Below are 13159 nucleotides of genomic sequence, written 5' to 3'. Positions count from 1 at the left end.
CAGCTAGAACTCAAACGTTGTAAAAGAAGACTTGTTCTCTGCCTCTGCATAATCCTTAGTAAAACACGCCTGGGTTACTGCAAATGCTATTTAAAAAATAACACTGTGTTCTGACTAGGAGACGTGAGACAGGCACTCTCTCTCCCTGCTCCTTCATTCTTGACTTTTTTTGTGGTTCTAAATATTAAGCACATTTGCTGGTGCCTGTGTTGCCCCTACGGATGCCTTGCTCTATCAATTATCTCCATAGCCTCTTGTGGGTCAACACCCCCTTCCACACCGCTAGTCATTACACTCATTATGGCCTCCTGGCTTCTGGTGGTTAAGCCACCTTACCTCTATTACTTCAGGGCTCCATCAACCCTATCCACATTAACAAGCCCAACTCAGACCATCTTCTCAGTGGCTGACCCTGACCTGCAGTGGAGCACCACCACTGAATGGATTAGCAGTGCTGATGCCCCCTCACCAGCACATTCCAGTGCCCTGGCTGAAGGGCGTGTCCTCTGGGTCCTCCAAGCATTGCTCCTGTGGTGGATCTTCTAGCCTGACATGAAATAGCCATCCAAGCATCCTACTCGCCTTAGCCTCTGTCCCTTAGAGTTCCTCCCTCAAGCATCTTCAGGGCAACTCGGGCATGTCCCCTTGCCTCAGTGTTGGCCATTGCTTTGCCAGGTTTCTCAGAGCCAACCTCACAGTGACCGTGCCCCATCCCTGGAGGCTGTCTGTACTTTATCTCAGTCTCTTGATTGTCTATATATTTCTTTTCTTTTTTTGAGACACAGTCTCACTCTGTTGCCCAGGCTGGCATGCAGTGGAGTGATCTCAGCTCACTGCGACCTCTGCCTCCCAGGTTCAAGAAATTCTTGTGCCTCAGCCTCCCAAATAGTTGGAATTATAGGCGCCCACCACAACGCCTGGCTAAGTTTTGTATTTTTAGTGGAGACGAGGTTTCACTATGTTGGCCAGGCTGGTCTTGAACTCCTGACCTCAAATGATCCTCCCACCTTGGCCTCCCAAAGTGCTGGGACTACAGGCATGAGGCACCACACCCAGCCTAACTGCCTGTATTTTTGAAATTACTTGTGGAGCTTGATACTGGGTAATACCTTTGATTGTGTGAGTTTAACTTGAGAATCCAATGATTTATGATTATATATATGTGTATATATATATATGTGTGTGTGTGTATATTGTATATACAAATATATACTATATGTGACATATATTTGTATATAAAAATACATACAAATACATGACATATTATATATATGTCAGGAAAATATGAACACTGACTAGATATTTAATAATATTAAAGAATTATTGTAGAGGTTTTTGGTGTGATAATAATATTGCTGTTAGGTTTTTAAAATACATGCATATACAGGCTGGGCATGGTGGTTCACACCTGTAATCCCAGCACTTTGGGAAGCCAAGATGGGAGGATTGCTCGAGGCCAGCTGGAGACCAGCCTGGCCAGCATAGTGAGATCCCGTCTCCACAAAAAAATTTTTTTAACTAGCTGGGCATGGTGGTGACACTTGAAGGCCCCAGCTACTGGGGAGGCTGAAGTGGGAAGATTGCTTGAGTCCAGGAGTTCAAGGCTGTAGTGAGCTATGATTGCATGACTGCACTCTAGCATGGGCAACAGAGTGAGACCCTGTCTCAACAACCATAACAACAACAACAACAAATATATATATATATATGCATATAGAAGTGTTTACTGATGAGACTATCTGATGTCTGAGACTTGCTTCAAAATAATTCAGTGTGAGAGAAAGAATGGGGGGCATAGAGACATAAGATGGGCCATGATAATTATTGAAACAATGTGTTTATGGAGGTTTATTATACTATCTTCCCTAGTATTATATACAGTATATAAAACCTTTAAAAGTTTGAAATTTTCCATAATACAGAGATTTTTAAAACACTAAATCAAATTTAAAGCAAATAATAAGATACCTGCAATGCCACAAGGGTGAATATATATGTGTGTGTGTGTGTGTGTGTGTATGTGTATGTGTATGTATGTGTGTGTGTGTATATATATGTGCGTGTGTGTGTGTGTGTACTATTTTTTTTTTTTTCAGGTGGAGCCTTGCTCTGTTGCCGAGGTTGGAGTGCAGTGGCATGATCTCAGCTCACTATAAACTCCACCTCTTGTGTTCAAGAGATTCTTCTGCCTCAGCCTCCCGAGTAGCCGGGATCACAGGCATGCACCACCATGCCTGGCCAATTTTGTATATTTAGTGGAGACTGGGTTTCTCCATGTTGGTCAGGCTGGTCTCAAACTCCTGACCTCAGGTGATCCCCCCACCTCAGCCTTCCAAAGTGGTAGAATTACAGGCATGAGCCATCATGCCCAGCCAAGGGTGAATATATTTATATGAAGTATTCTAACAACCATATATGAAAATATGAACCTGACTACAGAAAAATAACATAGTTCATAAATAAGACGTTGGTAGAAGGAGAAACAATATTAACAACAAAACTGGAAATTAGTTTTCAACCCTCCACTCAGTAAAATATAAATTAATATAGAAATATTATATTAACTCTTTCTATAAAATAGGTAAAGAATAGAAAAAATATTGAGGCAAAGTATTTTGTAGGGTGAAGAAAATTCAACAGTTTAAACTTTTTTCTTTCTGCAAACCATTTTTCCAACACACTTACCAAAAAATCTTAAAACTCTGCCCTACTACTTGACCAAAGTCCAACTTCTGTGAAATTATTCTTAGACAATAAACATAGATATGTGTGAACATTTAGGTATACATATGTGTAATAAGTCATTGTTTAATAATAATGAAGGCCAGGTGCGGCGGCTCACACCTGTAATCCCAGCACTCTGGGAGGCCGAGGTGGGTGGATCACCTGAGGTCAGGAGTTGGAGAGCAGCCTGGCCAACATGGCGATACCCCGTCTCTACTAAAACTACAAGAATTAGCTGGGCGTGGTGGTGGGCATCTGTAGTACCAGCTACTTGGGAGGCTGAGGCAGGAGAATTGCCTGAACCCGGGAGGCGGAGGTTGCAGTGAATGGAGACGGTGCCACTGTACTCCAGCCTGGGTGAGAGCGAGATTCTGTCTCAAAATGATAATAATAATAATAATAATAATGATAACAAAGATTTAAAATAATATAAGAATACTAATTAGGATTGAACAAAATAAGGAGGAAGGGTGACCTGCATATCCAACAACAGAAAATAGTTAAAGGAATTGTGGTATTATATACAGATATAAACACACATTTTATCCAGACATTACATGAGACTATGTAATAACAAGGAAAGATATCCAGGAAAATTAGATAAAGAAAGCAAACTGGAAAGGAGGGCTACCAGAATTTTTCATTTGTGTTTCTTTTATAGCTCTATAGAGGAACAAAAAAAAAAAAATGGAATAGAAGAATAAGCTCTAAACATTAAACAGGGATAATATGGTGTGGAGAGGGGTAACTTATGGATGATTTTAATTTTCTCCTTTTTATATATCTATATTTCCTAAATGTTCTGTAACAAACTTGTATTACTTTAATGACATTAAACAAAATCACCTGTTGATTCACCAGTCCACTTCGAGGAATGTTTCCTAAAAAATAACCAGGAATATGATAAAAATAATTAGCATAGTCTCTGGAGCATTATTTATAATAGGAGAAATATTGTGAGTAATCCAATTATCCCATAATAGGAGAATGATTAAATTATTGTATTAAGAATTTTTTAAAATCCCATATTCCTGGGAAAAGGTTGATTGTTCTATAACCATGGTAACAAGTACCATTATAACCAGGTTTTAAACTCTCAATCAATGCAACTTGCTTCAGTGAACATGCTTTGACAAATCAACCAATCAGTGATAGTCTCTTACATACCCAAGTCAGCCAATCAGGAAAAGAGTTAGTCTAATAAACGAGCTTCTGAATGCCAACCAATCAGCAACAGCCTCACTGGAGTAACCACATTTCTAGAGTTGACGTCAATCTACTTATATCCCTGAAAATCTTCCAATCCCTGAGCTCTATGCTTCCCCAAAATCCAGTATAAAATCATTGTTCTGCTCAGCCAGATTCTACCTGACCAGCATGGCTCTTCCTTACCATAGTAAGCAATAAATTCAGCTTTGTGTTATGTGGTATTCTGTGTGTGTGTGTGTGTGTGTGTCCATCCCTGTATGTGTGTGGTGTGTGTGTGTGTCTATGTATATACACACTGAGGGAGCACACATACACATATATACTAACATAGAATTTCATACATTCATTGAAAATTTTGTTTTCAAAGACCACATAATGACAAGAAAAATATATTCAAAATATATTATGTACAAAAGCATTGAATACAAAGCTGTGTATTGTACAATCCTAATGAGAGAGAGAGAGACAGGAGAAAATACATCAAAATTTTAAAAAATATATCTGGGTTGTGAGACTATGGGTGATTTTCATCTTATTTTTTCCTTATATGTTCAAAAACCTCCATAGTGACCATTTATCACTTTTATAATGAAGGGGAAGACTTTCTTAAAAAGTCTTGGTTTAGCATTATAGCCCTAAACCAGTTAATTTTAAATGTCGTCTGAAAAGTTTAGAACCTCCTTATGAGTTCTTCTTTTATGATTCTTTCATTGATTACTGGCTATGACGTTAAGCCAAAGGCCTCCATCCAAATATTTATTGTGTGCTTGTGTGCCAGACACCAAATAAGGCACACAGACAGCTGCTAAGATGATGTAGGATGAAGCTGGGCGTGGTGGCTCACGCCTGTAATCCCAGCACTTTGGGAGGCTGAGGCAGGTGGATTGCTTGAGCACAGGAGTTCGAGACCAGCCTGGGCAACATGGCAAAACCCTGTCTCTACAAAAAAAAAAAAAAAATTAGCCAGGCATGGTGGCACACGCCTTGTAGTCCCAGCTGCTTGGGAGGCTGAGGTGGGAGAATCACCTGAGTCTGGGGAGGTCAAGGCTGCAGTGAGCTGTGATTGTGCCACTACAGTGCAGCCTGGGTGACAGAGTGAGACCCTGTCTCAAATCATCCCTCAGATGGTGATGTTTAATGATGTAACACCTTCCTGAAAACTATATGGAAAAGGACATTTTCATTAATTGGACTGAGCATAGGAGACTGTGTTTTCCCTCCAAATATGTTCAACTCTTATTATTAGTGGGGACTATCAATGTAGCAAGTAAAGGCAAGAAAGGCAGTCTAGGTGTTTGTTAGGCAGGACTACGAGTAATGGTCTATAAAATACAAAACAAAACTGGGAACGACCTAGAGTGTGTAGTAGAAAGTGAAAAATAAATGTTAATTTCTTCTACTATCTTTTTCTTTATTTTGGAGGAGAGAGCTTTGGCTTCTTCTTTTCTTAATAAAAATAGTGTCAAGGTCCTAATTGCATTTAAGTAAGCCATATTTCTAGCACTGAGAATGCAGAAGGATACACTGTAGCCTGCTGTTCTCCATTTCCTAATGCATGCAAGCAGCTCTAAATGAGTAAGAAATGATGATTGAATATTGTGAACAGGCACAATAGTTAATCTCATGTGAATAGGCAGTAGGAGTGGAATGTGTTTGTCTTGGGTTTGTTAGAAAGATTTTCATGATCAAACATTGAAAGAGGATTTTCCCCATTTTCTTCCTGCTGACAATGCATCACTGATAGTTTGACTTAATGAGGTTTTTAGATTTAATAAAATAGAAAAAGGCAGTGAGCCATTTCCCAAAATGACTTGAAAGAAATATTTGGCAGAAATAATTGAGATTCAGAGATTACTGGTCCATAGAACCCTACTAATTCCTACCACCCTGGACTATGCCCGCTTGCTCTACATTTTCTGCTGATTTTAGAAATCACCCCATCGCTGCCTGGGTGGCAGTAACTTCCCTTAATAGGGCCATTTATCATAAACTATGAGATGCTAAGGAATTAATCAAAATTTTCCATGGGTAAGCAGTAACTTGAGAGTCTGTACAATCCTTAATAACGATACCTTAGCTTTGTATAATCTGCTGGAGTTTACATAGTGCCTTCGTGGACCTTTAACCATTCAGTTCTCATTCTAATCCCGTCAAGAGGGGACCAGTATCCTGACTTTACAGTTGAAAAAATTGAGGCTCCAGAATCCATAAATGAGTTGCCCAAGGTTTTGCAGTGAGTATATACATGATAGCATTCAGACCCAGGTCTTATATCCATGTCTGGTGCTTGATCCAATTTAGCTGAACAACTATCCCTAAATGAGCAAAAAAGAAGATTCTGATCTGAGGTCTGAGGACCAGGGATGAAGTCCTGGCCCTTGCCTCTTGGTAGCACATGATGTAAGGCATATCAATTCGCCTCTCTGAATCATAGTTTTCTTATTTGAAAAACAGAGACAACTGTGCTGCTATCAATTTATTCTCATCACTCAGCCCCAAACCCACCCTTTATTGCCTGCTTTGTGAAACTGCTGCTTCCTGAGAGATGCAACAGCCACCTGGCCATTTGGGGTGACTTGTGCCACTGAGGCAACCAGCAGAAAAAGGTGTTACTCCATGGGCTAGAATGATTGATCCCAGTTACCAAGGGGAAATTGAGCTGCTACTACACAATGGGGGAGAGGAACCATGTCTGGAACACAGAGGATTATCTAGAGACCCTCTTAGTACTTCTATGCGCAATGGTAAAAGGTAATAGAAAACCATAGAAACAAACAAACAAACAAAAAGCAACAGGACTGAGGACTTAGACCAATGAAGGATTGGGTCATTTCACCCGGTAAAGAACCTTGACCATCTGAGGTTCTGCCTCAGGGTAAAATGAATACAGGATGGATTGTGGGAGGAGAAAATCATAGATTATTCTATGGCATCTTACAGAAATCAGGACTGTGGTCATGTGAAAGGAAACTGTCTTAGGCCCCCAAAATCACTAAGGAAAACTCAAGCTGGAAACTGCTTAGGGCCCACCGGCCTCCCATTCTATTCAAACTCATCCCTCTGCTCACTGAGATAGATGCATATCTGATTGCCTCCTTTGGAAAGGCTCATCAGAAACTCAAAAGAATGCAACCGTTTGTGTTTCACCTATCTGTGACCTGGAAGCCCCTCCCCTCTTCCTGCCTTTGCTTCAGGTTGTCCCGCCTTTCCAGACCGAACCAATGTACTTCTTATGTATATTGATTGGTGTCTCCTGTCTCCCTAAAATGTATAAAACCAAGCTGTGCCCTGACCACTTAGGGCACAGGTCGTCAGGACTTCCTGAGGCTGTGTCCTCAACCTTGGCAAAATAAACTCTCTAAATTAACTGAGACCTGTCCCAGATTTTCTGGGTTCACAGTAGCTTTGCAGATTTTCTCCTTATTTGTTATATGTGTATGTAAAAAGTAAAGTTTCCTCTTCAAAGAGACTCTCCTCCCTGACTAATTAGGAATATAGTAACTTCCCTTAGAAGCAAAATTTATTCAAAGACCTGTACTAACATTCTTAAATATCTGCTAGCCGTAATAAAAAAAAATCAGTGTACTTTATGTTCTTAGCTCCCACAACTTAGCCTCAATATTTGCCCTGGCATGCTTATACTGGTCCAAGCAAGCATTAGGTCATAGCCTGTTCCTCTTCCGTATTTGGCGGTGCTTTTACCTTTCTCAGCATTCCACAAGTTACTTCCTCCTTCCTTTGTTCTTCTCTGCCTTTGCCTCTTTTAGAGAGTTCTAAGTTGCTAGCCAATTGGGACAAATAGAGAATGCGAGGTCTCGTTCCAGCCAATGGAAACTGGACATAGCAGTAGGGTGGATGCGTCAGGTTATAAATGACCCTGTCTCCTTTATTCGGTGTACTTTCATGGCAAAACTGCTGGCAAGTGTACTCTTTCTGCAGAAAGTAAAAATGGCCTTGCTGAGGAAATTGAATTTATGTTCAAGTGCTATTTCTTTACAGAACTGGGACAAGCATTTTATTACTAAATAAGCATTTCAAACATATATATTCATTTGTATATTATAAAAATATTCATTTCTCTCCTTCCCACTCTTATTTTATATCTAAATTGTTGGAGGTTAACTTTATAATTTAGTGTTCGGGTAACAAAATATTCACTGGGGCCCAGCGCATTGGCATGCCCTGTAATCTCATCACTTTGGAAGGCCAAGATGGGCAGATTGCTTGAGCCCCTGAGTTTGAGACCAGCCTGGGCAACGTGGCAAAACCCTGTTTCAACAAAAAGTGCAAAAATTAGCCAGGCATGGTGGTGCACACCTGTAGTCCCAGCTACTCAGGAGGCTGAGGTGGGAGGATTGATTGAGCCTGGGAGGTCAAAGCTGCAGTGAGCCATGATTGCACCACTGCATTCCAGCCTGGATGACAAGACCCTATCTCAAAAACAAACAAAAATTCATTGGGACTGTGACTGAACTTGAGAATTATTACTATTGGGATTGTGTGTTTCCTTATTTTGAGGAAATGGTGAACACGTGTTCATTTTTACAAAGGGAAGCTGTATTATGTTAGGTGAAAACATAGAGGTGTTTTGTTTTCACGAAGGAGTTCAAATGTTTGTAAAAGGGTGAATATGGAAGCGAAGAAGCCAAAGAGATGGGCAGTGCCCCTTTTCAACAGATCGCTTCTCAGTTCTCTTTGTTGTTCTGCTTTGTGATACTGTGGAGCTGGACCCTATACATGTTGACCTCTGTCAGCCAGCACTGTGTACAGCTTTGTCAATAGAGAGTGCCATAGGGACTCTGCAGGTGCAAGAGGCTTCTTTTTCCAGTTCCAGTGTTATTCTTTCCCACTTGCTCCTATGGCACAGCTATGCATGGATGGCATGCATATAGGATGGCCAGGGACATTAATAATCTTGCAAGTTTGGCTGGCACACTGGTGAGAGACTCCTGGTTCCTTGCCCACCAGCCTCAGCCCACCAGCTGATAACCAGCTCTGGCCTGGGACAACTCAGCAAACTTCTCCTCTATCCAGTGGGCCATAGGTGCACTCCTCCTACATGTCACAAGGTGTGAGATTTGGCCTACCTTCCAAGTTTGTTCTTTTCTTGGTCACTCTCCCTGACTCTTAGGTTATTCTTCAGAGTTCTCTTTTATCTCCTCCCAGTCCCAGTTGCTAGTTCCTTATTACCAGTTGATAATTCTTTATATTACATTTTTTTCTGTTTAAATTTCTGACGATATTTCTCTCTCCTGATGGGAGCCTGACTGATACAAAAATGATATTGATTTTGAGTATTTCACAGGGTTATTATGATGTTTAAATAAGCTAATGCACAGAGAAGCACTTAGAAATTTTTTAAGAATTTGGTAAATCATTGCATACATGGTCTCAGTATATCATCCTTCTTTTATTCATGCTACTTTATAGCATGAATCACTGACGCTAGGATTGGTCGTAACATCTGTTTTGGCCAATGGGACATCTACACACATGATATAAGTAGAAGTTTGGTAAGCATTTGTATATTGATGTGTGTCCCTGAACACTGCCCTGACATTGCCATGTGAAGAGGAATAGTCTAGCCTCCTTGAGGATGGACAACCACATGCTGAGCGAAGCCCAGCCCTAAGCTGGTATACCAGTGGGGTGCAGCTTCACGGGTGAGCCTAAGCAAGGTCAACAGAAGACTCACTCATTTAGCTCACAGAATCACAGAAAGAAAACATCATTGTTATTTTAAGACCCTACGTTTAGGGGTGATTTGTTGCATAGCAATACATTACAGATGCAAATATAACTGAAACAATAACTGAAAAGATATATAAGTCAAAATATTGGTAAAAACTTTTTCTGTGGTAAGTGACTGAAATCTAACTTAAGCTAGTGTAAGCACAAAATAGTATGTATTGATTTACATAGTTGAAAGTCTAGGAGTTGGTTAAGCACACAGTTAGATCTGTATGCTCAGGCTACATCCTCAGGGGTCAGCCGTCTTACCTTCATTTCCTGATCTTCTTTCTTTTATCCTCAGGCAGGCTTTGCCTTCATGGTGGTAAGATGGATTCCAGAGTCTCTTATGTCCTCAAAGCTTCAAGCTCAGCCGAAAGAATCTTGATGGTTTCCACAAAAAATCTTGGGCCTTGGATCAACTGCCCACCCTTGAACCAATCCTTGTGGCCCCCAGGCTGATTGGCAGACCTGAATCACCTATCCCATGCCCAGAACTTTGGCTTGACCAGGCTCATCCAAAACAAGGGAATCCAGAGTGTTTCCCCAAAGAAAATCAGGGGGCTATTACTGGGAAAAAGAATTCCACCACAAGTATTAAAAATACTGTTATCAATAAAACATCACCTGATACTTTGGTTCATTAAAGATATATTACTTTGGTCTTTCTTGGTTGGGAATCATTTGGATACCAAGAATATAAATACTCTTGACTTAAGAAATGAGAAAGTTTATCAGAAGTATGCAGGATACTCCTGAATCCACAGGCAATGTGGCTAGGCATCATGAAGAATTATATCCAAGAACTAGAAAGTCCTAAGAGAGTCTTTTCTTTTTTTTCTCTCTCTCCCCCTCCACAATTACATGGTCTTTTATCTCTGCTTTTCATTGATATTAATTTTTAACTCTAATTTCTGTGGGGAACCCATTCTGCGAGGTTTGGTTAAAGGTGGCTCAACTTCCTGCCACAAGGGCAGTCTCATCTCCCAGACCAGCCAATCAGAGTACGTTATCTCTCAGACCAGCCAATCAGGGTATATCATCATCCTGGCCACAGTGATGAATCTAGCTTGATCATGTGATCCAAGCTAGGTCAATTGGAGTCCTCCTGGGACCTTTCTGCCATAGTGATCCTGAGTCCTTTTTCCTCAGGGGTTCCTAAGTTAATTCAATGTGTATTGAATTTCATGGCCATCATGCTTGGCATATGGAAGAGAGCTTGTCTGCGAGCAGAGAGAAGAAAAACAACCTAATGATAGAATTTGAGATCTCAGATCCAACCATGACCTGAAGGCTTAGGTCTTTTAATTGCTTGAGCCCGGGGGTGGTGCTTCAACTTGGCCTAACTTCTTAGAGTCGGCCTAACTTTGCTCAGTTGCTCTAAGGTTTTGCTATTTCTCTTGGGAGCAAAAATTCCCAAAGGAAAGAGAATTTATGAGGAGTAACTGTGGAGGAGTTAATTTTTTAAAAAATGTCCTCAAAAAAAAAAGTGTAAAAATATTTCTTTAGCGGAGAAAGTCTCTTTCCTTTCCACCTGGCGGCAGCCATCCATTAAACCAAGGTGGATGCACACAAGCACATCCAGGAGCTATGGAGGAAGAAGCAGTGTGATGCCATGCGCTTTCTTTTGAGGGTCCACTGCTGGCAGTACTGCCAGCTCTCTACTGTCCACAGGGCTCACCGCCGCACCAGGCTCCACCACAGCAGGCCTCATAAAGCTGGCTGACTGGGCTACAAGGCCAAGCAAGGTTATGCTATATGTAGGATTCGTGTGCGCCGTGGTGGCCAAAAATGCCCAGTTCCAAGGGTGCAACTTACAGCAAGCCTGTCTGTCATGGTGTTAACCAGCTAAAGTTTGCCCAAAACCTTCAATCTGTTGCAGAGGAGTGAGCTGGATGCCACTGTGGGGCTCTAAGAGTCCTGAATTCTTACTGGGTTGGTGAAGATTCCGCATACAAATTTTCTGAGGTTATCCTCATTGATCCATTCCATAAAGCCATCAGAAGAAATCCTGACACCCAGTGGATCACCACACCAGTCCACAAGCACAGGGAGATGTGTGGGCTGACATCTGCAGGCCAGAAGAGCCATGGCTTGGAAAGGGCCATAAGTTCCACCACACTGTTGGTGGTTCTCGCCGTGCAGCATGGAGAAGACACAACACTCTCCAGCTCCACCGTTACTGCTGATATAAGTAAAGTTTGTAAAATTCCTTCCTAATAAACAATTTAGGACAGTCCAAAAAAATATTTCTTTAAAGAGGCCCTACTCTTTAAAAAGAACTCCAGTGAAAAGTTCCTCTTACATTCCAGTTGTATTAGTTTCCTATTGCTGCTATAATCAAAATGCAACAAAGTTAGTGACTTGAAACAGCATAACTTTGTTCTCATACAGAGGTCAGAAGCTACCAGTGAGTTGGCAGAACTGTGTTCCTGCTGGAGGCTCTAGGTGAGAATTGGCTTCCTTGTTTTTTCCAGCTACCAAAAGCTGTCCCCATGCTTTTTGGTTCAGGGCCCCCTTCCAGAAGTGGCATCACCCCAACCCCTGCTTTCATCATCACATCTTCTTTTCTGATATTGAGCTTCCTTCTTACCTAGTATAAGGACCCATTTCACTACATTGGGCCTGCCCATGATAATCTCCCCATTGCAAACCCCTTAATTTAGCCACATCTGCAAAGAGCCTTTGCCATGTAAGATTAACAAATTCATGGGTTTCAGGCATTAGGATGTGGATATCTTGGGGGAGGGCATTATTTAGCCTACCCCACTGGTGGAATTATTTATTTATTAAAAAAATCTGTGTTACCCCCAAAATGTTGTAATAAGAATAGTGAGAAATTTGAAGTCACCCATTTAGAGGAAATGTTTGTCTTCTAAGTCAAAGTGTCTAACTCAAATAATCTGTCATTCTGCTTTATTCTGGGTGAGGAAAGACACTGGAATTTCAAGCATATTTAATTCCTTTGTAAAGATGATACTGCTCCTACTTTTCTTAAAATATACTCATTTTAATTTGTATTTGTGCAGAAAAGTAAAATGCAGACAGGGACAAGAAAAGACAGAAATACTTGAGCAAAATGTAGAATACAAAGGGCAAAAATTCACGAGCAACTTCTCAGCACTGCTTCAGAAAGGGAGGGGGAGTAAAAGAGAAACAGCAAGGACATACCACAAATATTTGCCATTCTCATAAAATGGAACTTGAGTGGAAAGTATAACCTCTGACTTGGTGGATGGAGAGGGCCAGAGAAAGCTTCTTTTCTCTTTTATCTGACCACATTTCAAAACAAAACCAGGCAATAATTGTCTCTTAGAGTAAATGGCAAAGGGAATTGATTTTTAAATTACTTTTAAATCATAAAATCCCACAATTGTAACTGCATTTTGGGTAGTCATCCGGCAGTATACCGGGAACTTTATTGGAGAAAAAAATCCAGGAAGGCATTGAGAAGCACTAATAAAGCATGTCTCTGTTGAATTGATATTAACTCTTC

General features: G+C 40.9%; 1 pseudogene; it reads left to right on the top strand.

Moving 5' to 3' along the window:
* The first annotated feature begins 10448 nt into the window (after positions 1–10448).
* On the top strand, positions 10449–11852 carry LOC129461985 (large ribosomal subunit protein eL15-like; annotated as a pseudogene).
* The last annotated feature ends 1307 nt before the right edge of the window (positions 11853–13159 follow it).

This window comes from Symphalangus syndactylus, chromosome 2 (genome assembly GCF_028878055.3).
Source record: "Symphalangus syndactylus isolate Jambi chromosome 2, NHGRI_mSymSyn1-v2.1_pri, whole genome shotgun sequence".
Classification (NCBI taxonomy): domain Eukaryota; kingdom Metazoa; phylum Chordata; class Mammalia; order Primates; family Hylobatidae; genus Symphalangus; species Symphalangus syndactylus.
This window is presented reverse-complemented; position numbering and strand designations above follow the sequence as displayed.